Consider the following 26,304-nt stretch of genomic DNA (forward strand, 5'->3'; position numbering starts at 1 on the left):
ACGAGAACGAAAGGACTGATATCGAGACGACATCGATAAATTGATTCGAAAGCATACAGAGCGTTTTCTTTCATCTAAGAAGGATTATTGCAACTGATGACACTCGTTTCTCGATCATTATCGACATCCGTTAACTGTGGCGCGTTCCATAATACTATGCGATCGAGTTATATAACGAGTTATGTAATATTATTTATATCTAAACTGTAATATCGCTAAATCAATTGATAAATGAGTGTCAGAAAAGTTGGTATTATATATATTTTCGAATAACGTTTCTTCAATCAAAAAATTAAAACTGTTGAGAGATCGGTTTCTTAATCAAGTTCTTCACTTGTATTCTCTGGTAATATTCAATCGCACAGTTCATCGAATGGATTAGTGGATCAACAATAACGGATTCCTAGCGTTGAATTTAGAACTTATCGGATTTTAAAATTTTCTCTCAATATATCCATGCTGTTTCTAGCGAGATACTCTGATATTTTCTCGACAGGAAATATAGAATAGTAAATTGCGTAAAACAGCCGAGCTAATTCAATAAAGTAATGTAATGCAAATCAATTTCTAATAAAGATCTAACAATATCATTTCTACCGATTTCTACTAATATTAACTACTAATAATACAGATCAAAAATGCAACAAAATTATACCTACTGGATTTAGATTATCGAATCAATTATAGATAAATAAATATATGCAATTATCATTTTCTAATATCGCTATATAAATTAAAATCATATTATAAATATGCAACGAGAGTTACATTATTCATATTATAATATGATTTATAATATGAGCTGTAATGAGAGTTTAATTTATTTGATATTTTAATTCATTTTATTTAATTCATTTTATATTGATCAGTTAAATGAATAATTAATATATCCCAGGTTAGAAAAGATAAGATCTTTTTAAATATAAAATTATCACGTCGAAACGGCTATACTTATACCAGAGCATAATTAAATTGCTTAAATGATTGTCACGATTATATTCAACACACGATTTTTGTCGTTATATTTGTGAAAAATCGTAAATTCCATTACTATCGAGGGAGAAACAAAAAACTTCACCTTCTCGATATTCAATTATATTGTCAATCAGCGTGTCTGCACTAATATGTGCATAGCTCAATACAAATCAATTTCAGAGCGGCAGCCTTATGCCTTTGTATGCCCGACGGACTTCGCTCTAATGAGATTTTATCTGCGCACGGAGATTCCTGTAATCCATATTACAGAAGTACAAACATCCATGAGAATTATAGCTGGCACGCATACTACCCCAATCGATATTTCGAATACAACCGCTCGCCTGGTGATGAAATATACGAGCTTATACGATAAAAAGTTGTCACAGTCCGTCTTATCTTATTCGGCACTAACGTAGTATAAGTCGTTGTCGATTAATGAACGTCAGCCGCGATTAATCAGTCGGTTCGTTATTCTCGACCGTATTCAACGATTTTCCACGGGTAACCCGCAGAATCTCGATCCCGACACCGCTCGCTGGCCCGTTTTCTCGTCCCTCTCTCTAAATCCACCTCTGTGCACCGACGATTCGATGTGGGAAATCAATCACCCCGAAACCACTTCCGGCGAACTTCGAAGGCACGTCTCGCCGCGCCGTCGGAGTCGAGATTCCTCGAGATGATCGCGCGTTCGTGGTTCGTTCCGTTTCCGCTGATGGACAGACATTGGCGAGGACGATATACCAGGGAGAGATATTTCGGAATGCGATTTTCCCCGTTCCACAAAGCGGATTTTGGACCCCCGTCCGAGCGCCCGATCGACTTGTTTCGTTAATTTTCCCGATCCGATTGACTCCACCGCGAACCGACAGCTCGCATTTGCATTACGTAGATTTTACATTTAAGGATCGAATCAAATTAAATCCGATTTATTTCATGCGGTTGTGGTCCATTCATTATTTTTAACCACTTAAATCTCGATATTTCCCTTCTCCTTTTACTTTTATCGTTCTTGTAATTGTTTTGTTATGATTTTTGGTCTTTTTTTTTTTAAAGAACAGTATGATATGTAACGCCATAAAGCGAATAACCCAATTGCATATCTAGTGCTTCCAGCGAATAATCGAGTATATAAATCGACACGGTTATTGCCCCAACCGATTCAGTTCCCGGCCAAAGCAGTTCTCATTATTGCTGATTCAGCAATTTCATTAGTTTTCGTAGTTCGCTCATCGTACCTCGGAGTAATAAGCCCGAATTAGAGTATCGAATTTTACGATGCGCAGCTCTGACGCATAGTAAGTAAAATAGAAAATGGTAACTGAAAAGGAACAAAATACCCAAATGACGCAGCATAATTCACACGTTCACCGAACGAGATAAAATATTTCTTAAATATTATTCGTCACATTTTATATATTTTACAATTTCTTAGTTTTTGTAAAATATTGCAAAACTCTCAAAACCTCTTTCGCTTTATTTCGGAAAAAGAATAGGGAGATGATAAAACGAAAGAAAAACAGAAAGATGTCCGCAGATGGACACTCAATTGCGACAGCCGCTCAAAATCCCTTCCCCGTCTAACGCGATCACGGACAATAACAATAATCGAGATAACGCACGCAGCGGCACTCCGCGAGATCCGTTTAGTCCCCAGCCAAATTGCCAATATTATCAGTTATCGGATTATTACGGCAAATTGTTCGCGTTTGCCTTTACCAACTAGCCTACATACTGCGACCCCCTATGGCGACCCGACGTCCTCAATCTCTCTGTCCTCTCTCGCGCCCTCCTCCCTTGCCCGCCGCCGTTTCTCGTGCTCTATCAGAATCCGTTCAATCCGTCTCTCTCCTACGTAACCAATGGAACCGACATTCTGAATGCTGCAACCAGGTGCGACCAGACCGTTCACATTAAGCGTCATAGATAGTTTCACGGCGAAATGGCACGGATAGAGCAGCGTTGAAAGGGGACGAAAATACATTTCGCTAATTCCTAGTTTTGTTTGTGTTGTAATGTCGATGGCATTTCATCAGCGACATCTTCAAATACTCATGAATGTATTTCATTGCGTCAGATTGCTAACAAGCTGACTAGACTAAAGATTGGTGAAATTCCTAATTGTTAGTCGCTGAAACTTTTCGCATAGTTTGTAATTTGATGAATAGTCCAGTCATTTGGTCGTAAAAGAAGAGGTTACCTGGAAAGTTTTCCGGGAGTTTTGAAAATTGGTAATTTTATATATTTCGATGTGTTCTTTCCGAATTTCAACTTTGCCACCTCGTATCTTTGCCGCTCGTGCCGCCATATTGGAAAAATGACGCCTAAAAGCAGTTTTTTGACAATATCTCCTTTCCGACTCATTCCACGATAAAAACATTGATATACAAAATAAAACTGGAGAAAATTTCCTACAATTTATGTAATAACCTTTTTTCCGTAAAATTAATAGTTTTGGCGTACGAGCGCTGTAAAGTGTAGTTCAACACGCGTTTTGGCTTAAAAACTCATTTCCACACTACCTTGAGGTAGACTAGGTAGAGTAAGCGGCGCGTTTTTTTTACCGTGGTATCCCCAGTAGGCCTAGTCCACATGCAATTCACTATTCTAAAATTTAGCGCATTCTTCTTCGCTTCGCTGTTCTTGATGGACCAGGTGTTGCGAGTTCATCGTCATTAGTACTGATCGAAACGTCACAGACCGAAATTTCTTTCACATCATCCGCGATGGGATTATCATTTTCATCGCAATCCTCTTCGTTCTTGATTTTATCATACGTTTGCTCGAAAATAGTCTCCGTTTCTTCTTCTTCGTCGCTATCTTGTGATGGAACTTGCGAGTTATCACAGGTACCACTACAATTCGTGCATATAACGGAGCACTAAATAAATAAATAAAAAAGATGTCAAAAAAGATGTCAAAAAGCCTGTGAATGCAGAAAGGCTGGGTTAAAGTGCTCAGTTATATGCACGAATTGTAGTGGTACCTGTGATAATTAACTCGCAAGTTCCATCACAAGATAGCGACGAAGAGGAAGAAACGGAGACTATTTTCGAGCAAACGTATGATGAAATCGAGAATAAAGAGGATTGCGATGAAACTGATAATCCCATCGCGGATGATGTGGAAGAAATTTCGGTCTGTGACGTTTCGATCAGTACTAATGACGATGAACTCGCAACACCTGGTCCATCAAGAACAGCGAAGCGAAGAAGAATGCGCTAAATTTTAGAATAATGAATTGCATGTAGACTAGGCCTACTGGGGATACCACGGTAAAAAAAACGCGCCGCTTACTCTACCTCAAGGTGGTGTGGAAATGAGTTTTTAGGCCAAAACGCGTGTTGAACTACACTTTGCGGCGCTCGTATGCCAAAACTATTAATTTTACGAAAAAAAAGGTTATTACATAAATTGTAGGAAATTTTCTCTAGTTTTATTTTGTATATAAATGTTTTTATCGTGGAATGAGTCGGAAAGGAGATATTGTCAAAAAACTGCTTTTAGGCGCCATTTTTCCAATATAGCGGCGCGAGCGGCAAAGATACGAGGTGGCAAAGTTGAAATTCGGAAAGAGCACATCGAAATATATAAAATTACCAATTTTCAAAACTCCCGGAAAACTTTCCAGGTAAAACTACCAAATGACTGGACTAGAAGGCTATCGCAACAAAGAGGAACAAATATCTGTTTCTACAGTTGTTCCTTAGTTGAAGGGATTGACGATAGTTTTCACATTCTCCGCACGTACGGATGCATAACTATAGGTAACTCTCGAATAACACGATTAATTGGTTCCGTGTTATTGAGAACAATGTTATTCGAGACTTAGAATACCTACAACTTTGGAGATCACGTTTCGCGCTATTGAAAACCGTCTAATTCGAGACTCCAGATCCATATAAAATTGGGCATTTGGTTCCAAGGGATTATTTAAGAAAAAAAAGTTGAAAATGTAGGGTTGTCGCAATTTTTTACCGTGTTATTCGAGACTCTAATTCGTGCAATTCAAGTACCGCGTTATTCGATGGTCATCTGTATTTATGTATGTAACAGACATACATTTGCAAATGCGTCTATATGTGGTTAACGCGATGTACATGGTGTATGTACTATAGGATCATAGCGTGCTAAGTCTGAGATATAGATATTCCAATGGCCCGTGCTCCGATTCCATATAGTGCCCTTCCATCGAAAGATTTGCTTCCACGACCGATTCCTTACATTAAATGTTCTTCGCGTCATCAACTTTCGCCAGTTATGTCTGCTAACTGTTTTCCGATCTTGTTTCACCCCGAGTGTCAACCAAGTCGTTTGAAACTATCGTAGAAAATGGAGCGCGATTCGTTTACAATGGTTATTTATGTTAAAAATTGTGTAAAGAGTAACGGAGCGTAAAAAAAAGAAGAAAGAAAAGTGACGAGTCTGTATCAGGAAATAGTGCAATCAGAATTACTATTTCAAAATTAATTCCACTATCGTCAATTTTATTAAATAATAGGTGAATTATTATTGTAGTATTATTATAGATGCATATATGTACAATGAGAATCATATTTTATATTAATTATGTTTGAAATCAGTTTAGCACATTTCTTGATAATGACATGTCAAATAGCCATGTAAAATCCAAATATCACAAAGCGGAATTATGCGCTACTTGCCACAGGCAGAATTATAGTAAAATACTAGTGAGATGTTAAAACGAAACACACACAGTATGCGACTGCTATCACTGTCATCGATCAACAATATATAATGTACATAGTACTTCAGTGCCATATTTAGTTTATCCAACAAACTTTCCATCGTTATTTTGCTTTGTAAAAATATCATCATCAAATCAAATATTGGAGCGATAAACGTAATATATAAGCATATACATATATAAATTGAAACAATGTATTTTAATAGACTCCTCCAAATATCATTAAACAAAATAATATTAAACTTGGAACTTTTGTTATTATTCAATTAAACACATAATTACTCTATAAATCATATTCCAGATACTGTATCATATTATACTATCACCTTTTCTCAACATTACGTAGTGAAATATTTTAAGCTACTTTCTTTCGCGAATTTTGCGTTATTATTTTATCGAGTTTTTAAGATTATAAACACTTTTAATAAACTTGATATATATTTGCAATATTATTACTTGATCGTTACTCTTAATATGACGCCGCACGCAACCATAAAATGACACGGTGACATTAAAATGAACGAACTCTGTATAGTCTAGCATTATGTGGAGTTCGTAATAAATCACGCAGCCCTTCGCCTATAGCCGGAGGCGCGAAATTTCCTCCACGAATCTCCGTTGCAATTCGTCAGAAAACGCGGCACCGGCAATAACGCGACGACGACGATTTTGTTTTAATCATGCCAACATTGTCGCTCTCTTGATGACATAAAAGGAAAAGAGCTCAAGAGACAAGTCCGCGATTCGCGTCCACGAGAACAGTCTTAATATTACATTATCTCAAGTAATGAAATTCAAATTTTGCTTAAGAGATAATTGCAGCGTTTTCTGTTCTTCTAATTTATATAACATTTATACATAACTGTGATTCTCGAAAACGAAAAAGCTGAGATAATAAAGGGTTAATAAAATATAATCACGCTTACAAGAATGACAGATGATGTAATTAATGTTACAGTATTTAACTAGACAACTAAAACTGCCTACTGTACGATAAAATAAATCAAATAATTGTACGCAGTTTCAAGATAAAGATAAGCATGGGCGATGGATATAATTTTTTTGTTACAGCCCGCCAAAAAGGCCACCAACTGAAAAGAATCTCATAGTCAGTAGAGATTAAAACCAGTTTTGAAATTCGCGACTATCACTAATTAAAAGTATAATTATATTTGTACTATAAAATTTAACCAGTCGCGCACGCACAACCGCACCTCAGACTCGTTATAACTACAGTTATATGTTAACAAATGAAACAAATAAATTTATTTAATCATATCGTTTTTTATCACAGATGTAATTTTAATTGTCTCATAAACTGTCGTATAAATTGTAAAAATTTAATTATAATTTTAAATATCGTTATGGAAGACTCTCTTTCACATAAAATAAAAATATTAATTTCAAGCGATTATTAGGATGTAAACCGAGATTCCTTGAAATACTCTATAAGCGTTTAGGGTTGGAGAAAATGCACGTGCAAAAACTATGAAAACTCCCTTTTGTCACGGGCATCCCGAGTCTACGTGAGAAAACGCGACGAAGGCGCGACAATTTTGTTTTAATCACGTCGCCGCCGTCCGCAATTCTTCCGCAGGATGAAAGGGAGAACACACACGATGAAATAAGAGAGAACGTAACCGTGACAGGGGGGGTACCGTCTGTCTCCAGCTCGAGAGAGCTGAATTCGTCCTTGTTAGGGAGACACTGCGCCAGACTGCAAGTCTCTCGTTCAAACGTTCCTATAAGGGGTTGCAAGTGGAGACAGTGGCCGGCTTCAGTCCGCCGGCGCGGCGTCTTTCCGAATCTCGACGGGGTTAATAGTCGAACGTGCCTGGAAGGGTGCTCCAGGAGCCAGGACTCCTCTCTACTCAGTCCCTCACACTCTTTCATCTTCTGCCGCTATATCCGACTATTTCCGCTAACCAGCCCGGTTTCAATCCTTTCGTCTCTTCTACCCTTCGCCCTTTCGTTGTTCGTTTGAGCAAGCCTGATGGAATCTCGTCATTCAATCCCCATCTTCTCTCAACGTGAAATTTCGAACCGCGCACCTTTCATGCGCAGTCTCCTCACTTCTCCACCTCTCTCTCTCTCTCTCTCTCTCTCTCTCTCTCTCTCTTTCTCTTTCTCTCTGCATTTTCCGAGCCTGCAACATCGTCTGTCTTACGGCGATAATATGTTAATCAGCCACTCGCAATGTTAATTAATTGCCTGCAGTGCCGACGAAGTGTCGAACCCCGCGTGAACTTTAAGCCGTCTGCGCCCGCTGCTGATAAATAGACAGTTATTCCATTACAATGGAAACTCTGTTCGTGCATCAAAGTCCTTAGCATCTTGGCGCACATACAATTCCCGCTTTATCCGTAATGCACATATAGAGTGCTCACTTATTAACGTCTTTGGTACGCATGATGATTAATACCGAAGAAAATTTTTATGACTTAAGCTTCGCTATACGATGTATAAATATTAACAGCGTCGGAAAAATAATAACATTGAACTTTTTAGCGCTTAAACTGTTTTCATATTCAAATAAATTTATCATTTTATATTTATAATACAATAATTAATATTTGATAACAAAATAAGATTACATACAAAAATCAGCAAGAAAATAATATATACTGATACGAATATGGATTTTGTAATGAGCATAAAGCAGCAGCGATTTCACCGGGATTCAAGAGTACAATGACGTTCTGTGAAGTAACGCGCACCTTTCGTGATTAATAAGGTAACCCGAGATTAATTATTCAACCTCAATTAATCAAGCTGTCGGACATTACGTGGAAGAATATTCAAGCCCGCTAACAACCAAATTCAAATCAGCGCGTATTTGCACGAGCGGAAGTGTCATCGAGATATCATCGATGATTACAGTGCACAATTCCAAACGATTAGGAATCGCACGCTTAACTGTATACGTTCGTATCAAGAACTAAAATATTAAGAAGTTATGCACGCGTAAGTGAAAATCGTGGAAAACCTAAAAGTTCATAATTGGAGAGCATAATTACGTAGTCGAGTCGCCGTCGACTGCACGCCGCGATCTTCCACTGATTGTTATCTGTTCCTGAACCACCCCTAAAGATATCGTCGAATTTCCGGTCTAGAACTTGTCGACAGTAAAACAAATCCGTTATCACGCCGATGATGAACGCAACAGACAAGCAATTTTGTTTACGAATATTCATCATAGTTTTTGATACGAATCACTGTATAAGCCAAAAACAGAGATTTTAATTTTGAATGAGATTACAAAACGCGTGAAAAAAGGAAAAATGTTATGTGAGTATATAGATATTTATAAAATATTTTTATTTATTATTAATATTTTTACTTCAATCATTATATTTTTTATTTTAGTTCTTATTTTATTATTTATTAGGTTTCATCATATTTATTATTGTCAGCCATAGAAGCTGTGATTTATAGACCAGCATTATTCTCCCAATGCTTCGTATATAACGTCTATTCCGTCATGAGGAGCCTATATTTTCATCGCAATTCCCCATTGTCATTTAATACATCCATAATTTTCCGACATGCAAATTTACGAGCGACGCGACGCGATTAAAAGTTTATTAATTTAAATTCAGTGTACGCGCGCGCCTGTTCGACGAAGATACAATGCGAACCTGAGGTATAATTAGAGCTCGCAAAGTTCGCGATTGCGAGGAATCGGCTCGAGGCGCAATCCGCGGTTAAAAGCTGCGAAAGTAGTGAACATCGCAACGTCGCGTCGCCGACGTCGCCGTCACGGATAACGGCGTCCCGGGGAAGTTCGCGGGTCGTCAGATTTCATCAGCATCTCAATGGGAAACCGCCAAGCGAGAAAGGTAACTCGCTGCTCAAACAAAACCGCTCTCGCGCGCCCTCGTCTTGTCATTGACTTCGAGATCTTCGAGAGGGCAAGAGAGAGAGAGAGGGGGGGAGGGAGAAGCTCGACACGAGAAAGTCGGGCCCGTAAGTCGATGCGTCCCGAGACCACCCCGGGGATGAAGGCGCAGGATAAACAGGAAAATGCACGAGTCAGCGTGTACGGAATATGCTTCCCGGTAAAGCCGGTGCGTTTCAAAGCACTGCGCCAAAGGGAAGGTATACACGCGTGCACAGCTGTGTCTGTGCGCGTGCTGGTTATACGTGTACGCTTTTACCCTACGTCTCGATCTTTCGTTCATCCATTTTGCGGTTCACGGCACGGAGCGAAATAGGGAGGACGAATAGATTTGGGGTGTAACACGAGTAAACAGAAACACTTTTTGCGCGCTTCTATAAAAGCGGAAACGTCGATGCCGCGATGTGTACGTTTCAGCGGAACGAGGATATCGTTGAGAGATCTAAGCCGAAGACTTTTATACATCGGGGATAAGGGACGCTTGGGATAAAAGGGTAATATCTTGTTTTACTGTAAGAAATTTATAAGATTCGCCTAGCTAGGATGTATTCCCACCATTATTCATATGCAATGTTTAAACTGTCAACAAGCTACTCTATAGCAAAACATCAGATGAGCATTTCCATAAACGTATATTTTGCTTTTTAAGTAAATCCGATTACTAAAACTATGAAAAGTAGACACGAATTGCTTATTGCTATTAGACTAAGGATTTACGAAAGGAGAAAAACTGAAATATTTGCTATAATAATAGTCTCGCACAACACGGCATTTCCTCTGAACGTTATTACGAAGTAAAAAATCACGAGGTAATTTATGAGGCAAAATGTTTACTGTAATTCAATTCGAATTTATACAACGTCACATATTTCGTAGTGTTTATTAATACTATTTATGCGAGGTTGAAATAGGATAATGTGTAAAATGAGACGCGAACGTTTAATAGTTCATTCAATGCTTCGCAGCTCTTCAATATCAAATCCAATAAATCATTTACGTTTATGCGCTAATCGCCATACACAAACTATATATAACTATGTATTTTAATCTCAGCCACCGATTTTATGAAATATACAGTGTTAAAACCGAGAGATTGGGGACAATTTATAATAACCAGCAGGTCAAGAGGACAGTTGAAGGGTTGGATTAAAATATACAAAGCCACGAAATTGTAATCGATGAAAACTCAACGCGGTGCATCCTTAAAATAAATATTTAAAATATCCTTAAAGTAAACATTATATAAAAATTAAGAAATATAAACCCTGTACACTAAAAAAATTTTAATATTTAAAAGAAAATAGATTGCTTTGAATTTACTTTTCTTAATTCAAAGAAGTATTAGGTATTAGGTAAATTTAAGATAATATTTTTCTGAGGTTAAAATATTTTCTCGAATCTACCTAATACAATATTTCTTTGAATTAAGGGAACTGAATTCAAACTCTATTTTCTTGCAAATAATAAATTTTTTTTCAGTGTATGTAACATTACTATTCTGTGCTTACATAAGAGATTACTTTTATTCCCGTAGAGAGAGACTTATCCGTAACCTTTTAGGTTGATTTGCGTAGCGGAGTCCCAAAATAATTTCCATGCTTCAGGCCTCCCATGGTTGTAAAGACGGTGCTACACGTAAACCAAACGGTATACGCCGCGCCGGCGACGCGGACGTGCACAACCCTATTCGCGTCTGGGGAGACGTAAAACTCGCGCACACGCGCGCGCGGGGGTAGTTTTATTACGTGAGGCATAAAAGTGCAAATTTTTAAGCGCCAACGCGAAAGACAATCTCTTTATACTTTCTCGCCCGTTACGTCCGCGAAATTGCGTTGTCACCTCGCCGTTGTCGCCGTCTCTTCCTTCGCAGGTCCTTGCTCTCCAGCCCCCGGGGCTAGAACGTACCCTAGTAGAAAAAAAAAGGAGGGGGAGGGAAATAAAAAAGGGGTCGTGGACGGGAACTTCTGGAAGAACTTGACGAAGCTTAGCCGCTCGTCGCGACGACCGAAAATGCCGGGCTTCAGCCAGACGGCGTTTATCTTTTACGCGGCGTGGCGGAGAGACAACGAGATCGGAATTTTATGCGGATAATATTATTTCTGAATGGCACAAGCTGTCTCCAATTCTTTTTTTCTGTACAGGTTACGTTCATTTTCAAAAGAAACAGTTCTTTATATCTCTTTATATAGTCGTTAATTGTTGTTTGAATTAAACTATTATTTAGAATACAACTATGTTGCAATTAAATTATCGCTCGATTGTGTCGTCAGAAATGAACAATTTATTTAAGTTATTCCCGTTCACTTATTCAATTGTGAAAATACAATTATAACAGACTTCAGAATTAATATCTATAAAATATTATCTGATTTTTATAAACATAAATTAAATATAATTACATTTAGTAAAGAGCTAGATCTTTTAGTTCAAATGTAGATGCATTCTTCAACGAATGTCGGGTCGATCTGCTTACAAAAATTAAATGAAAATCATCACTCATCTTACCTCACTGTTAAATATCTTAATAATAAATCATTAGATACATATCGAAATGTCTTAATCTCTGTCGCCTTCTACCATTAAGTATGGCGAAAAGGAATTTATCCCAACCGACGTTGATGAATTATTTTGTTTGTTTTATGGCAATTTCTCTCGTGAACGGATTACGAAGCTGAATTATTACCGCTGAGTACCGCAGCGCTAAGATAGACCGGAAGAAATGGTTGGCGGAGGAAAATTAAAGATAACAACCGAGGCACGTACCGACGTGTTTGCAATAATTATTGCGAAAGCGTAGAGAGTGGCAAAAGGAATCGGCCGCGTAATCTCCGTAAGCTCCGTAATATTCGTTTTTCGTAGGTGCAACGCGATAAAAGTTGAATCGAAAGAAGCGAATTTACATTAGTCTCAGTTTAAATTTCAGCAAACGAGAAATGAGATCCTGCGAAACGGAATTTCTCAGACCTGGCGTATCAAAGTTTTATGTTGGAAATACCTAAATCTTTTTTTTTTTTTTTTTGTCAAACAACCTGCGCACTTCTCAGAAAATCTTTCATTTATAGCGTTCCGACATTTCAAAGATAGGACGCGTGCGTGTACGTACAAATTATTCCTTTTTGCCGTTTTTTTTGTAACATAATAATTTAAGGAACTGAACCATTATTAATTTCTAAATAAAAATGGATATAATCCGATATAATAAAGTAAAATAAATAAAATGTCAATTTAAATAAAAAAGTACGATTATATTATAATATTATATAGACAGAAAAACAGTATCGTGAACGTTTTGGCTATGTGTTTGCCATCTATTAAAAAATTCTGGAAATCTTCATTACGCACGGTCCTTTTCAGCAATTTGCATACCGTCTATCTCTCAAGCTGTCGTTCGTGGACACCCAGTACACGATCCTAGTACGCGATCTTATGCACGCGGGGTCACTTAATCCATACGGAATTCTAGGGGCGCGACTATCCCTCGCCTTGCATGCCAAGTGACCCGTTTACATTACGCCTTTTCGCAGTTCCGCCGTCGCGGACGGACTGAAAGGCGGCGGTGCGGCGGTTAGTCGCAAGAAAAGTCAGGCGGTTTCGGCAAAATGGCCGTCCGGTACGAAAGTTTAACAATGGGGAGGAAATTATACGGAGATTCGCGGAGACGTTGTCGTTTCGGCCGCGCGCGCGAGAGAGAGAGAGGGCTGGCTGGTCGACGTGTGCCCCGAGAAATTTACAGCCCGCCCCCGCCGCTGCAATGAGGAGGCGAAATCGAAAATCAATATTCGAAAGGTATAGAATGCTCGGCGGGACTGACAAATGGCCCTCGCGCGCACCGAATGGCTAAAATACTGTTGTACAGACGAATAATCCGCGACTTACAGTTTTGCACATATTGCACCACTATTAATTATAATATATTTATAATTTTATTGAATTCATATATATTTTTTTGCTGGATGCATAAAATACTGTTTATCGTTGCGTTAGTTAATTACTACAAATAAAATATGACATTATAGATCTCATAAAAGGATAATTTGACAGCTTGAATCGGATTTATTAATCAATCGGATTTATTAATCGCGTCTCATTTTACTTAAGTAATTTTTTAACTTGCTAAATAACTTGCCAAGCTCGCTCGTGTAATTTCGCGTGCACTTTAGTCGCATAGAAACGATCACGCGCAACGTTCCATGCTCATTCATAGTGAGCCATGTTGACTCACAATAGCTTCAGCTCGCGATGTTAACGGGATATTGCTACACTATATGAAATATCACGGAATTCAAAGATGGCCGGCACGGACACGCGAGCGAGCTGGGAGTAAAAGGAATTCAATTTCATGGGGGGCGCCTTTTGTGCGCGATAGCTTATGTAGGTATTTATATAGTGATGCTCTCGTGCACGTCGATATTTCTATTTGGCTTTCGAGGAGATTGCGACGTCATGCGAAATCTAAGCGCCGCGCGCCGTCAGCAGACGCGAACGATAACCGTGTTAATTCATTTAATAATGCAAACAATATTCAAATCAAACGCAATGTTTGTCGCTGCATAATCGTATGAAAAAACAAAACAAATTCCACTGTAGTTAGCACACCGCTTCAGCTCAATGATGTTTGAACAGTTATAAACTCAACTATGTATAATATGTACATTGAAATATATCGCCCGTTGTATTCGCGCAACTATAACGTTTAACGAAATTTATAGCTTATTGATCGCAACATGTGTTGTAATCTTTTCTCTTGTAAATCTAATTTTTCTGTGAAAAAGAAACATAAATGCAATCGCATGAAAGAAACGGCGCGGAGGAGACGCAAAGGTCCATGGGAGCGCGTTATTTGTTGTGCGAATTGAATTTTGTGGCCGCGAAAGACGACTCTTAACGGAGGATGATGAAAAGCGGCTGGTGTCTCGTCTTTGCGGTAGAGACAATTTCTTTTAATCAATGTTTAAACGATTAATTGCCAGTTAGCTTGTCGAGCTTGGAGGAAACGCTCTTAGCACATCCAAACAGGCGGTGGAAGAGACCTGTGGAGGAAGGGAGGAAGGAAGGAGCTGCTGCAGTTGAACGAGTTTGCGTTTGCCGTGACCGTGCCCCATAAGAGCCGTGGCCTTGATAAGAATCGTTTCAATTATCTATTCAATTACCGCAAGGCAATCCGTAATCGTCGCGAAGCTGGAAAGCTCGACGGGGATTTCCTCAAAGTGTTTCCTCAACGTCCGGAGAGATAAATAGTTGCGGTAATCAGAAAGTGAAAAAATTTACGTGTCATTCCCTAGCCCTCCTACCCGAATGGCAGTTGTGAAGAAGAATTCCCATTTGTGCATTTGTACCTCTGCGCCTCTTATTATTCCACGAACTAACGTGTTTGCGATTACATCACCCAACCACCAAGAATATGTCTCGATAAAGAGTTGCTAAAATAAATAAATTTTGATGACAAAATGTTATTTATAGGTAATAAATAAGTAAATTGGAGTATAAACGTTGAGATAAGAGTACTTTACGGGGTATTTCACAATCACCACATAAAATTTTAGAGATTAACTATAATAAAAAATTCTGATGCGAAAATGTCTATGGTTTCGAATTATAAGCAATCAAAGTTGACCAATGATATTTCATGGACTTACGCACTGAGATATAACTGCAATTACGTTACTGTTATTTATCGTTATATAGTTATAACAAATTTCAAAAGCGTAAATCTTGCGAAATGCTATATATTATTAATAAACAATTATATTATAACTTTCTGTTACTTGAGCCACTCATCCCGCGCTCTCCGTCAGAAAATGATAAGCAAACTCGTTGAAATCAGAGATAAATTCAAATCATCATTAAAGAAATAATCATCGTTTAAATAGATCATAATGAAACAATAATTTATCCATTCTCATTTGCTCCAATATTCCTATATTGAACAGATAAATCGCGCGAAATATCGTCATTGATAAATGGCAGTTGCCCCGACACGCCCCGAGTCGTTAATCGCGGGAGTTAATTAATTAACGCTAATAATCACTAATTGTAATAATCGTAGAGAACGATCGCTTCTGACGTCTCGTAGCACTTGCCGCGATGGCGTTCCGAAGAGTAATGAGGCACAGAATGGGCAGAATGGCCGTTGCCTACTCAAGTCTGACCTCGAGAATCGCAATAAGATGAGACCGACAAGACAAATAACAACAACATACTGCAAAAAACGGGCATCAAGCGTCAAATTAAGCGCGACGTAGCCACGAAATATTTAACGCGCTACAAAATAAAAAATGTATACATACATTTCCTTTTCATTTGCATCTCAAATCACATTCGATCATAGAATTTAATTAGCAATTACTTCAATTTTTATTAAAAAGAATATTAAATACAACTAAAATTTAATTATGTAATACAAATGTAATATAAACTTGGCAATATAAATCAATCGAGTCCTATAGTAGTATGCATATAACTGATATAACAGATCAAAAGATAAAATCAACTATACTCAAAATCAATATCACGTGAACTGTGAAAATCAACAACAGATAACAGATGAATGCGTAAATGCATTTACCTGAGTGCGCGAATTCTACGTGATATCGTGCACCAATTTCCTCGCTTACTGTCACTTCTGATATTTTCAAATCAAAAGGTCTCTAATGATCAATTTCTAAAATGCGCTATTAAAATTTTATAAGTAATTGTGACGATATATAGTTTACAATTTACATGTTGGGACTAAAAATAGATAAAAGTTGTAACACAATTTTTTGTTATGTGCGCTTTGTTTAAATTTTAAATGTAAGTGTGTTCACGACAATAAATTATTTGTTAATTGATTGAATTATTTCAACAAACAGTAGATTCAGATATCACACGTGCTACTTTTAATTGGATGCAATCATGCAATAAGGGCCAAGTGCTATTTTCATAACTTTTAGTTCTGTATTACAACGTGATTATAAAGGCCTATACTATATATCGTACAAAAATGATCCAATTCTTATTTGTAACGTGCTCCCTGGAGACACAAGAAACAAAACGCATAAACTCAAATGATACATAGAATTGTATTTGAGGAGGATTATAGTTTGGTTATTATATTTAAGATAACGTTGGCGCAGAATTCTATTTCTAATGTTTCGCGGGCTCTAGTGGAAAAGTAAGATTTTGGAATTGATTCCGCATTGCAGAATTGCGTCCAATTAAACTTATCGAAACTAATTGAAGGTTTATTTGGATCCGACGCAACAAAGTTGAGCAGCCACTATCGACATCCACGAAGCTTCTCATTTATGAGGTTATCTCCCCTTACTACGACGATTATTGGACCGAACTTTGTTGCGAAACGCGCCTCATCTCATCCTCCTACAACCATCGATTAAAAGCCTCACGAGGGACGAAAGCCTCGACTCATCAATGAACGCTAATCGAGAGAGACAGAGAAGAGACGAGAGAAAGAGAGAGGAGAGAGAGAGAGAGAGAGAGAGAGAGAGAGAGAGAGAGAGAGAGAGAGAGAACGAGAGAGAAGGATATGCATCAGAAGGGCGAGTGAAGGTTCGGGTTAGCATGGATGGACTCGCGCTAAAGCGAATTGCACGAGTACTCGAACACGAAGATATTGTATGCGCTGTGGTCTGCGCGCCTCGGAGGTTTACCTGGTCCAGGATCACCATGCGTACGGAGCGCATGGCGCACAAGACCATGACGGAGTCCGATGGACCATGGTGTTGTGGACCGTCGTCGGATCGTCACCGACCTCAACGACGCGCTTTGGACGCGCGACGTCGTCCACAGTCGGTCGCGAGGGAGCGAGAGACCGAGGGTAGTCGGTCGTCGGTCAGTGGGGCCGACGGCAAGAACCGGAAAGGGCGAGGACGGGGAAGGGACACGCGACGGCAGACGGCTGTGTGTTCCGACGTAATATGGGCTTGTTCCCGTTTGCGACGCGGTTTGCCCGCGCGTCGCAATTAGCCTTTGTCGCGAGTCCGTCGACCAACGATCTGACCCCCGTCGCCCCCGCTACCATCGACCACGCGTGCACATGCCCGTTTCTTCTCGTCGCTCTATCGTCGCTCAGAACAACCGTTCTCGCGTGGATATCACGCGCAATACGAAATAATTAGCAAATTCGCGTGAAACTCGACGCGTCGCGCAGCAAAACCCCCTCGAGTTCGACATAACTTTTCTCGTTACCTCGATAACGGTTTCTGCGAAATTTACGGCTTCCCCTTTGGCAGTCTCGATTGAAACGGTGGTCAAAGGTGTCGATGGTTAATGGAAGGACGATCCCATGGGTCATACGGTCATGGTGACTTGTTAAAGGACTACGGGGATTAATGTTACAATACCTGGACAATCGCAGAGACATCCTCTTAGGATACATTATAATTATAGAGATTACATCAATGACGTAATAACAAACAGATATTGATTATCAATGAGCGTTTACTCATTAGAAATAGCCCCGTAGAGGCTTACCGCGAGCTGAGATATTCGTGCTAATTTCTGAATGCGGTGGTTAAGGCAAACAAGTATCTGCTGTCAATGAGGGTGAAAGATTAATTGAAAAGACAGCTTGCTGAGGCTCGCAAAATAGATAGAGAAGAAAGAGAGGATCAATCAGATTTAATATTCGTTTCTCCATCGAAAAGACGCGTAAATCCAAAAACATTCCGCTTACAGAAAGAACGCGACGTCTTTTGATCGAAAAAGTATAATTCGCTGTGTTAGCAATTTATGAGATTTGAACATTCTTCCCCTTTAACGTTATCCCCCGTTATCTCCGGTTACCTTAAACTTTACGAGGCGGTATTTGAATTTCTTCCTTTTTTCAAATTATATACGGTATATTTTAAAGAGAGAGAGAGAGGGTTGAATGCCGATATCTTCTCCATTTACTTCAGAGTAGCTGCTAAGTTCGAAATAAAAAAATTAATAGAAAAGGATTTATTATCGTAAAGTCAACTTTCAGGTTCACGCTTGTGAAGTCAATATAAATTATCCGCGCTGTAAGTGAAGGGATCGAAGATCGAAGTGAAAAGGATATGGTTTACACGCCCCACTCTTTGGACACTCGCGGCATTTGTATGCCGGACGGCATGCGCGAGATTCTAGCGCGGTACGATGTGAGAGCATCCGAACGGCCCAAGTTGTTATATTCGCGGTCGCAGCCGTCGATATTACCCGACTTCGAGCGTTGTTACCGGAAGCATTTGTTGGCCGTGCGTATCGCATTGTTCCGGAAGTTAGCTCATAACGGCAGTTTTCGCGGCCCCCCGTTGGCCCAGCGCAAGCAAAGTCAAAGCGCGATCGACTCTGCTCGCCTCTCTCCCCGCTCGCGTCCGATGCGAAATGCAAGAACGCGGCCGGAGATGCCCATTGGCCGTGGGAAAAAGAGCCGTAGGAATGCGCTATCGAATCTAGAACTATGTAACGGCCGGTCTTTGCGTGTGGCGCGCGGCTTCCTGATCGATTCCGCGCAACAGAACTGCAATTTCGAGCAGGTGCACTGACCCACGCGGGCGCGCGCGCACGCTCGCCTGCCATCCCTTATGTACGAGCAGTGTCAGTGTCTTTGTGGAAAGTTTCCCCCTGGCCACACAAAGTGCATTATCAATTATTACGGCTAGCCTGATAGCGTTATTGGTCGACGCTTGATAGCGGCACTGCATACTGTCGGCGCGGCTATTACTATTGATCGCGGCCCTTGTTTCGAATGAGGCGCAACGGCCACGACGGTCCGGCAATTTTGCGTCTGTTTTTAATAAACGATGAATCTCCACCGCCAATAGCATCAAACTTTTCCACCTTGCGCAGTTGCAATTAACTCTCACTGCGGAACTCACCCGACAGTATCGAAAGTTCCGGTCAAAATGAAGAAATTTGCCGATTTAGGTCTAAAACTTTATTCTTTAAACAGATTTTATTATTATTACTATTCTCTGAATAGTATGAATTCGTTCTACTTGTCTTTTCGGATCTACGGGTTGTTTATCGTGTGCTTCGTTAATGCCCGAGACCGTAGCTCTGTTTCGCGGAAAATCATTTAGCCGATCGGACGAACAAGTCTGACTTTCTTAAATATTCGATGCCCTCCGACCAACCAACCCTCGTTTCACCCTCGACTCGTGCTACCGCCGCTGCTGTGGTTGAGACCGCTATATCCTTATCGTGCCAAAACGGAAGAGGCCGATGGGTATGCTAAAAAGCGGACTAAGTACGTAAGATGATTATTGTATGAATTCACAACGGGCCTCTTCCCCCTTTCGGAAATCACGTTTCCAACCCTCGGTACGACGTTCGACCTCCACCTTCCCGCCCCAGTCTAGCGCAATACTCGACCGCGAGTTGAACGAAAGTTGAATTCAAATTGTTATTTTAATATTTATCACCTGCCTCGCAAATCCCTCGGCAGCCCGTCCGAGGTCTGGAATCCACCTGGGCGGCATAGTGCTCCCGGAAAAATGCTAAACGCCCCGGCTTAGCGCTTCAATATTTCAGCGGAGTTTCAACCGCTGCATAAACCGCGAAGGCTCGTCGGACGTTCATCAGACGGAGCGAGGGCAGGCAAAAGAGATGGGCGGAGAAGAAGAGTCAATGAGCGGTCCCCGCTAATTAGGAATTAACCTTTTCACTCTGTGATATAATGTCACTTTTCAAACTTGTCAAGAGATTTCTCATCCTGTGTAAAACTATATATTAACTTGGGTGAGCAAACATGAAAAAATGTATTACTGGTAAAATAAATGTCGCGATTTAATCTCTTTTAAATTACGAATTTTAATCAATATTGGAGCTCATAACTCCAAAAATAATATTGCATTGAATTTTGCATTGTAAATTTTGAATTCTCGACTGTGGCCGAATATTAGACCGGGATTATGGACATAACTAACTTAAGCAAAGCTCACCGCGAAAGCGTTGAATGAATCTCGATAGCATTGATAACGCCGCAATGATAAATTATCCAAATAATTGAGCGTGGACTCAATCGGTGCAACAGAAATGTTGCGCGTGACCGAGAATGTGTGATTTTCACCGGGCATGCATACTAGAAAGAACACAACTGAATAATTGGTCAAGGACAATTAAATCCCAATCCCCGTTAATTGCCGCGTGCTGACGATAAACATCGCTGAACAAACATCGCCGGTGGCGCGGTGGTTTTACGCGCACGCCTTTTCATCTCGTCGTTTCGCGCAATCGCGAACCTCGATAACCAACGCGGATTGATGGCATTTCATCACGTCGTAAATCGCACGTCGCACATTCTGACGCGCGCGAACAAATATTTTCAGCACGATCGGCGCACTTCGGAAGGAAACCTCCGTCAATCGGATCCGGCCGAATTTATCTCCGGCATGTACCCGCGAATAAACATTGTTCCGTAATCGGATCAATGCGATCGTCAAAATCGACCAGACGGATATTCAAATTTTAATAGCGGGTAAAATCTGTTTTAGACCAATAATAATTAGCAGATCGAACGAAGAGAAGGACTAAATTGCAGAAAACTTACACATTCGTAGAGAAAGTATTTCACGAAAGAGATAAATAGAATATATATTTCAAGAAAATCCATATATATCTTTTTCGAGTAATATTATGAAAACGAGAAAAAAGATACACGTAATAGGCAACCGTCACTTCAATTTAGAGAAGAAGAAAAATATGAAAAACTATCATCGCATCTATACCATCTTCTTCGTTACCGGTGCTTAATCAACATCCAGACGCCGGAGTTCGGTTCCAGTTACTCTTGGAAAAGTGCGTCTCGCTCTTCTCGTTGATTGGACAACCTAACCAGGACCGTTAAACGAGCCGGGGGGGGGGGTTGATTTTAATCGAAAGTTACACTACCGGCAATAATCGGCAGTTAGCCGTGAGCCAGCCTACGACGCGGCTGGGGTTTGCTGATAACAGACTTAAAGGGGGAGGGAGATGGCAAGTGAAGAGGAATGGGAACACTCCCTTCGATCTCCTGCGACCGTATACCGTTACGAGTTGTGTCGGCGGAAGAGTGTATCATGGGGAGATGCCGATAGATAGCGTGTATCGATGTCGGAATAATCGATCGGTATCGCTTTCTTAATTAGCGGTCGGGGCATTTAGAGTGGCCATTCAATTACACAGTCGTGTAATCTACTTACGCCTCCCTCCTGCCGATCGCCTCCTCCCAAGTGGCGTATATAGCCACCCCTTGTAGGCTAGCTAAGGTCTCCAAGAGTCTGTAAAGCTCTTGGAAACGCGGTGCAATCACTATAAGTATACTACAAGTCAATCATGAATCAATGTGCGATTAATTGACAAATAAAAAAAAAAGAAGAAATATAAATTTATAAAAATTTGTGTAACCTATTTGGCAGTGTACGAATAAACAAAAAGTTCCGTTGTTTTCCAAAAATGTGATTTAACTCGCCTCGTGATAATATTATATAATATATTATAATAGTATATTAATATTACATATTAATTTTACACTTATTAATATAATACTTGTTTTACTAATTATTTAATTAACATTATATAATGCGCATAACATTGAAGTAACTTAAACATAAAGAATATTTTATTTTGAAATTTAATTTTTTCTCTTATAATCTAACTCTCTACTCGATTGCCAAATCCTGAACTTTACGAGTACATTTTGTACCGATAAGTCGAGAATCCATTGTAACACAGTCCGTGCAATACTTCGCCGATATTCTCGTAGAGGAACGAGAAACATCGCGAATTAATTTCCGCAAGTCGTCCCGCTCCCACGCTCTCCCTCTCATCTTGACGGAACTCCTTTTTGTTCCCGCGGGCGGCACGAGCCATACATCCCAGACGCGGACATGAGGGGTTCCCACTCGCCCCAGACCCCAGCCTTTTTCCGCTTTGGCGAGCTTTTTACTCGTCCCTCCGTTGCCCCGTCTCTACACCCCGCGAAATATGTCCCGGCTTATGAGAGGGTCGTCCACGGCTTCGTGTTTCTTTCGCGGAAGTAAATGTTTTTAATTTCGCCGAGAACGCTTCGCTACGACGAGCGACGAGAGGACAGAGAAAGAGAACGCGGGAGAGAAGGGAAACGATGACAACGCGACGAGACGAGAACGACGACGACCACAACGACGACCACGACGACGACCTGGCTCGTCTGCTGTCTGAACCGGGCCAGCCTGCCTCGTCGTTTAGCGCTTTTTACTGTCGCGAAACTCGCTGACTTCTGAGACACCGAGACACGAGAGCACGACGGCGTGCAGAGGATGAAGAGCGATGGAGAAAGACAGGACGAATCGGCCGAGCTTTTGGAGAATCATCGTCGGAAACGTATAAAGCACGACTTTGGCGTAATTTGCCATGCCGTCGAATATGAGTCAATGCTAATTAATCGCGATGCGTATTTCGCGATAAATGTGAGATGTGGGAGTCGGTTTAACTGATGGATTTCCTGACAAAATTGTCGTCATCTCCGTTGCAGCGAGAAAAAGACGAAAAGCTCTCAAGCTTCGTTGCAATCGAATCCCGAAATGAAATATTTATGTATGTGTCTAAAATTACTTCATCGTTATACAGCATACTTATATAATGTTAATAACATATTCGATAATAAGTATAATAGTATTATAGTATAATATTACATAAATATATAATTAATAATATTAATGCAATATATAATATATTATATATTATTATACATTATTGATATTTAAATTATATATATACAATATACATTTTCTATTACAAAATTATTATATTATATGTATATTTCTCTTATATGTATCAAATTATAAACTGTAGGGTTGCATCATACAATTTAACTGTAAAAATCAAAGTTCTTTTTTTTTCCCCCATATTATTTGTTCCGCTATTCGAAACACTCGATTTGGGAAGGTTGTCGTACATCTCGCTTTCGCCCCGTAAATCGCGCCCTTTCATATTCGCGTGCGAATCAAGACGGTGTATTGGATATCTCGACTCTGTGACTCACCCTTCCTGTTGTACCTTCTTCTTCTTCTTCTTCCTCTTCTTCTTCTTCTTTTTCTTCTTCTTCTTCATCCCTCTTTCACTTTTCCAGCAAGCGAACCCGGTGCGTCTGACCAGATGGAATTTTTCCACTTTATTTTCCCGGCCCTGTGCACGATATCAAATTCCATCGTTCCCGCCCTCATCCCCGCGCGCTTTCGCGCTGTATTTCATGTGCACACTCGTACCTTCGTCTTCCTCTTGGCTGTCCGTTAAGCCGAATTTACACGGTTTACTCTCGACGATCATTCCGGATGAGCCATCCAAAACGAGAGAAAAATATTTTCATAAAAATAAAATTATTCGCGACAGAACAAACGGAGTTGTTTCTCACTTTCACAAATTTCGTGTCGGATGGCGATTCACGAATCATTCAACGTGAATTGCACGAACAAATATGATAGAGAATAGAAGTTTTATAGGGTTTTTTTTTAGAAACCGTAGACGCCCGCGAAACTCCACTGAATTATGTTTGAGACCAGCACGCTTCGTTGATGACGTTAAAAACTCGTTTATTCAACACATTTATTTGAAACGATTCATCTTGATACGGACGTTCAAAGAGAACCGTATAAATTCGGCTTTAGCGAGGATATTCAGTTTCTCCTTCTCGGCCGCCTGAAACGCTTCCTTTTGCGAGCGGGTAGACAAGACAAATAAGAAGAACGGCAGGCACGCGACGTGGCGGCTCTTCCGGAGTAACACGATTATATCGAGGCCGAGGGTCTGTCTGTGCCGCCGCCCCGCCCCGGGAATCGATATTTATCGGGAAACAGGCATGAAGTGAGAATAAATTTGTCGGAAGTTGAGGGGACCGACAAGTTCGGTTTGGCCGACGGTTTCGCTTCAAGACGAAGACAGCGGATACGTGCGTCGATTAAAAAATAGTGGAATAAGATTGGGTGGACGGACGTGACATATCGCCGGCAAGTGGTCACGATCGATAAGCACATATAAGCACATAGGATGCCTGCGGTAAAATCGGCATTGGATAATACGATTATTATGACTTAATTCACAAGATTATTCCGAAGGATGAATCGGTACTGTCATACTTTTTGTTCCAATTTTTCAATTCGATTACATCGTGATTAAATATGTATTTATACACATGAATTATCTGCATATTTTAGGTATACTTGTTGTCTCGTTGCTATTGGCGTTTATTAATAACGAGAATATATTTGATCTCGTTTTACATTTACAATCGAAAATAATTTTTATTATACGTTTATTCACCGTGAACGAAAACGAGAACAAGGCAGGCGAAAAACACAGAGTATCGTATCAAGCCGAGTTTTGATAGACGAGACTAGAACATCGATATACCCATCCGAGAGGTCCGACGTAAAATAGGAATAAATTTGTCAGGATTTCCTTCCATTCGATACGAGTCGAGTTGTCGAGTACAAACAGAGGGAAACGATACCGTCTTCACTTCCTAATCAGTGATCGCTTTATCAGGTTCCCCGACCTGCATGATTACATCGAATGTGGAGATAACATCGTTATTCTCTGAGCGTGATATCGGATTACCGCTTTAATAAAGTTATTATAGAGCTTCACGACATATACGCGCGGAACATATCGATGTTGCAGCGAAAATATAAAGCAAAGTATCGAGCGCGGATATCGCAATTGGAGGCTCCATTTTTCTCCTTTCGAAACGGAATCAGTTGCAATAGTTGCTACAGGCAGAAATAGTAATTAATGATTTCATATTATTAATTTCTTGAAGCAGCTATCGTTCAAGGAGAGAAACTTATTCCGTTAATTTAAAACAAATAGTAGATATATACTATAAACTTTTCTTTTATCGGCTAAGATTTCCACCTAATTATATAAATAATATTGCATGTATGTATACGCACTCATGTATAAACTATTGCAATACCTATAGTCTTTTTTAAACGATTTATAACTCGCGTCAGAATTCAGGACAGAATTCTATTTATATTTTTGTGTAGCATATCATACAAAAAATATTTGAAAAATCAAAAATACAACACATACATAAAATATACATTAAAATACACATATTGACAAAATACACGGCATATAAAACTAACAAATAGAGTTCTATCCTGAATGCTGACACAAATTATAAATCGTCTAAATAAATGGGCTTTAATAAAATATACAACTTATAAATGAATTTTACACTAAAATATATCGCCACATGCATATTGCTCTTAATTCTGGTTCAGTTAATTAATATCATGTGAAATATGTATTGTTATCGTGGGACAACAAAAAAATCATACAAGCGATGAATTCTCTGGTACTATAAAATGCAGTCAGAACACGTTAAACAAACAGCCAATAGCTCAATTAATATGGTGAAACTGAAATCAGCGTCATGAATATATAACGCAATAAATACATAATACAATGTAATATAACAAATACAATAGAATGCAATCGAGATGTTAGACCGTAATTCATGTAATTATACGGTGTATAACATATTACGGTATAATATACAATATACCGTATATAATATAAATTAAACATTCTTTTTTTTTTCTCTGAATGCCATGCGTTATTGCGATAAATATTATTGAGCGTCAAATTTAGCAAGTTCTTTAGAAAATTTACCATTGTTGAGCCGACATCGGATAAGGCCTAACAAAGAAAAAAGATACCTGACAGTCCCGTAATTTCAATTGCAGACACGCTTTCGCTCAGTTAGCTTCACGACGTAAAGCATTCAGCATCTTAC

The 26,304-nt window shown here is 39.7% G+C and overlaps 1 protein-coding gene across 1 annotated transcript in view; it reads right to left on the reverse strand.

Annotated features, from left to right (window-relative positions):
* The window catches only part of LOC112467710, a 153,521-nt gene that overhangs the window by 71,484 nt on the left and 55,733 nt on the right, over positions 1-26,304 (reverse strand). The gene's annotated exons all lie outside the window — the stretch shown is intronic.

This window comes from Temnothorax curvispinosus, unplaced genomic scaffold, assembly GCF_003070985.1.
Source record: "Temnothorax curvispinosus isolate PA1 unplaced genomic scaffold, ASM307098v1 QBEX01017788.1, whole genome shotgun sequence".
In the NCBI taxonomy this organism is placed as follows: domain Eukaryota; kingdom Metazoa; phylum Arthropoda; class Insecta; order Hymenoptera; family Formicidae; genus Temnothorax; species Temnothorax curvispinosus.